At 46.1% G+C, this 4,738-nt stretch overlaps 1 long non-coding RNA gene across 1 annotated transcript; it reads left to right on the top strand.

The window, feature by feature from the left end:
* Positions 1 to 874: 874 nt before the first annotated feature.
* Positions 875 to 2,233, top strand: Gm38842. Its single transcript, XR_869191.1, has 2 exons — positions 875 to 1,713; positions 1,802 to 2,233. It is a non-coding gene; the product is annotated as a predicted gene, 38842 (long non-coding RNA).
* Positions 2,234 to 4,738: the final 2,505 nt, after the last annotated feature.

The following is a 4,738-nucleotide window of genomic DNA, read 5'->3' as shown; positions in this document are numbered from 1 at the left end:
CACACACAGAGGACACACCCTCAGTCTGGAACTGGACAGGGACAGAGCTGCTCTGTTGGGATGGGAAGGGCTATCGGCTAGTGCACCACCCGCTGGATTGCCTTTATTTAGCAATCTTTCTCCTTTCCTCAGAGAATCAGGAATTTGACAATTCCACACTGGAGGTGTGCACTGCTAATGCACTTGAGTTATTATTAAACTCTATGTTCTTTCTATAAAGTGGGAAGGATGTGCTCGCAGATGCCTCTGGAGCACGGCCTCCACCTGAAGATGCTCCCCCCCACCCCCGCTGCCTGGGTGCTGAGACCATCAGATGGACTCTGCCTCTCTCCCGAGGGAGGAGGAAGGCCGGGGAGTAGTGTACATTGACTCGGGTTTAGTTTGCTCTTTAGTTTGCTGCCATTTAAAAGATTATTCTTCCACATCCATCTTTCCCACCATCCCTCTCTTTAACATCGAACACACCTGCTGGGCTAGTCCTGGGGCTAATTATATTTGACGTTAAATCTGTTCTCCTGTGAGGGATCGATCTCAAAGGAGGAATGAGTCAGCACTCAGGTGGTTTCCTGTAAACCTGCTTCCCACCTTAAATTTGTAAAATATAGGAGAGCTGATGATTGGGCAGATAAAAGGGAAGGTGGAGGGGGGGTGAGAAGAAGGAGAAAATGGAAGAGGGAGAGGTTGCAGAGGAGGAGGAGGAGGAGGAGGAAGGAGAAAAGCTGAGCAGAAGCACATGGCCTGGAGAAACCGAAAGTTCTAAGGAATCTCATAAGCTGTGGAAGATGGTAGTGTAGCGGTAGATCTGCCCAATATAGGCACACAGCATGTAATCATATTAACTGTGTTGTGTTTTCATTGCCGGGGCCTATCTGGGTTGGAGAGATTTATCGCAACAACCTACCCTACAGATGAAGAAAAATCTCTCTCCCAGCAACTGTTAACTATCTAAATCCTTAGGGAAAGGCAGGGCCACATGAGGTCCCCATGTACCCAGCCATGACTGAAAGTCAATGGGCCTGATCCTGTGCAGGTTTCCTGTGGGCAGTCACAGCTACTGAGGGTTCAACGGGCTGTCGGCTGTGCGATGCACTGAGGACAGTGTTCCACAACACTAGCTGTCCTCCCGTTCACTTTCTGTTATGGGAGACTATAAATGGAGAAGCCAACTCCTGGTTTCAGGATACAGGACAAGGTAAAGAAGACGAGGATAATAAAAAGATCCTGCATGCCCCGGATACCATCACTCACCCTGGGAGCTTCCAGAAAAAGAGGGAGTGACTGGAGACACCAGGAGGGAGGTGGTCTTGGGGGCTGTGCTAGTTCTGAGACTGAGAACCAGGAGGGGAAGAAGAAGCACCCAGGACAGAGCAGGACGATCTACTGGGGGTCAAGTCTTTCTGGAACGCATTTTCAAGTATTTGTTGCTGTTTTTAAATAGACTGCTCCAAGCAGTAAGCCGTAAGTCCTAGTATAATAAGGACTCCGGAGCTGACAAAGGTTTGCTGTAATTTCTGGCTTTCAAGCATGATCTCCTGGGTTAGGTTTGGGGACTAAATTAATTAATTACCTTTCTTATCTCTCCAACAAAATACGTGACAAAGGCAACTTGAAGGAAGGCTTCATGATGGTTCGCCGTTCTGGGATATACTCCATCATGACAGCAGATGCTTGAAGCAGACTGTCACATTACAGCCACAGTGAAGAAGCAAAGAGGTGAGTGCTAACGCTCCTTGGCTCGGTGTGGGACCCCAGCCCACGGGATGTGGGACCCCAGCCCACGGGAGGCACTGCTTACATTCAGGGTGCATCTTCCCATCGGTTGTGGACTCGACTACATGCAATCAACTAAAACCCAAGCTGTTGGCAACTCCTGTGAGGAATTTTCTTAATGGAATTGTTTGAAGCAGGAAGACCCACTTACGCCATGGAAGAAGGAGGCTTTCCTTTTTGCCTGCTTACCCTCCGTCTCACTGGCATGCTTGCCTAGGCTGCTCCAGCGGCCTATATTAAATGAACTTCTTCAGGATTCCAAGGTAGCTAAAGAAGGGCAGCTCCCCAAAGAATCCCCTGGGACTCCAGCACCAAATTGGGAATGCTGAGACATCTAGTCTCATGGACTGGACAATGACCATGTTATCAGCCTTTCAATTTTGAGACAACCATTGTCATACTACATGTACCCCAGCCTAATAAATCCCTCTTTAGTATGTGTAAACACACATACACACGCGTATATATGTATGTATAATACATATGTGTATGTATAATCGACACTTCTATACATACTCATCCCATCGCTTGCTTTCTTTTATAGAACCCTAATACACCACGGCAATTAATCTAATTGAGATAATCCCTCGCAGACATGCCCACAGACTTGTCTCTCTGGTGATGTCAGCTCCCGTCAAGCTGACAATCAAGCTTAACTGAGACAGGAGATTAGCACTGTCTGATCTCTTCTGATTAAGCCTAATCTCTTCAGACTAGCCTCGCTAGGCAGATCTTTGAGGTCCACTTCATGTCTCCTTTCTTCTGGAAGCTTTCTTGGTGGTGCCTGTTGGGGATAATGCATTCCCACATGCCCTTACCAGCCCACGGTCCTTCCATACCACAATGACTTCATCAGAATAGGTCACTTTTTGAAAGTCCTCCTCAGTGACCAGAGTAGGCACGTGGTATTTATCTGCTGGACTGTTGAAACACTCAACAAAGGCACCATGTGACCTCTTGGTGAGAGATGAGTTTTATGTATTTTTAATTTTTCGTCTTTGAACATGTGTTTGGGTGTAGGCGCATTTGTACATGTGTGGGGGTTGAGAGAGAACCCCGGCCTCCGAGGACCATTTATATGAGTTCACAGTGAAGAAACTTTGGACGTTTAAACTGTTGGGGTCGGGGGTCCTATTTTATTTTCAATGACGTACATGTGTCTGTGAGTGTGTATGTGTGGGTGGTTGCCTATAGAGTTTAGAAGGGAGTGTTGGATAGCTCCTGGGGATGGAGTTACAGACAGTAGTAAACTGATTGATGTGTGCTAGGAACCAAACTGAGGTCCTCTTACATACTCTTAACCGTGGAGTCATTTCTCCAGCCCCAAATGTTAGATTTTTAAATGACACTTGGGACTTCTGAAGTTGAGCTGTACATTACCACAGTAACTCCTGTTCCAGTTGATCCAGTGCTTACTTGTGGCTCCCAAGGTCACCAGGCATGCACAGGGTATACAGACATACATGCAGGTGAAACAGTCATAAATATGAAATATATAGCCTTGTCTACAAAGTGAGTTCCAGGACAGCCAGGGCTACACAGAGAAACCCTGTCTCAAACAAACAAACAAACTATCTATCTATCTATCTATCTATCTATCTATCTATCTATCTATCTATTAAAAATATTCCCAAAGCTATGTGCTGAGGGCTTGGTTGTTGGCTGAGGGTCTGGGGGGAGAGTTTGGGATATGAGAGTCATGGCTTCGTCAATGGGTTAAGCCCTGGCTGATATATTAGTCATGGTTCTTTAGAGGAAGAGAACTGATAGAATGTGTATAAATGTATATATAATACGTATCTATATCCATAATTCTCACACACACACACACACACACACACACACACACACAAAAGCACTCCCTACTCTCAGAGAGGGGCTTCTCCTTGAAGTTAATCCTTCCCGGAACTCCAGGTCCACCCAGTAGTGTGTCTCTCCGTTGAAGTTTTAGTTAAATCAATGTAATGGCTGGTTTTGTGTGTCAACTTGACACAAGCTGGAGTAAGCACAAAGAAAGGAGCGTCAGTTGGGGGAGTACCTCCATGAGTTCTAGCTGTGGGGCATTTTCTCAATTAGTGATCAAGGGGGAAGGGCCCCTTGTGGATGATGCCATTCCTGGGCTGGTAGTCTTGGGTTCTATAAGAGAGCAGGCTGAGCAAGCCAGGGGAAGCAAGCAGGTAAGTAACATCCTTCCATGGTCTCTGCATCAGCTCCTGCTTCCTGTCCTGCTTGAGTTCCAGTCCTGACTTCCTTGGTGATGAACAGCAGTATGGAAGTGTAAGCTGAATAAACCCTTTCCTTCTCAACTTGCTTCTTGGTCATGATGTTTTGTGCAGGAATAGAAACCTTGTCTGAGACGATCAACAATCAAAAGTGACCATCACAAATAGGCTCATAACTTCTTTCTATAGATTTATTTTATTTTTATTTATGTGGCTCTGTATATGTATAAGCCCATGTGTGCAGATGCCCACAGAGGCCAGAAGAAGGTGGTAGATCCCCTGGAGCAGGAGTTACAGGCTGTTGTAAGCCACTTGACAGAGATTATGGGATCTGAAAGTAAGTCCTCTGCAAGAGCAGTAACCCTCTTATTCTCTGAGTCCTTTCTCTGCTTGGACTCCTCTGCCCCTAGGTTTTGTGAGACAAGGTCTCACTATGAAGTCCCAGCAGGCCTGGAACTCTCAGAGATATGCCTGCTTCTGGCTCACAAACACTTGGATTAAAGGTATGTGCTGCGACTTCATTGCAGCCTTTAAACAAATATATAAACTTTGTATTTCACCACCTCACCTCCACAAGCTAGAGACAAAGAATCAACTCCGACCCACACATTAACTACTGTATCACCTCAACTCTCTCTGGACATTTTACCAAGCTTCCTGATACCATAGTGAATGTGGAAGATGTAATCTCACAAGCAGACAGAACTCCTGGGGCCACACTAACAGATATGAGAACCGAATGGAAA

This window comes from Mus musculus, chromosome 6 (genome assembly GCF_000001635.26).
Source record: "Mus musculus strain C57BL/6J chromosome 6, GRCm38.p6 C57BL/6J".
Lineage (NCBI taxonomy): Eukaryota > Metazoa > Chordata > Mammalia > Rodentia > Muridae > Mus > Mus musculus.
Note: the sequence above shows the minus strand (reverse complement) of the source record. Positions and strands in the feature narration are given on the sequence as shown.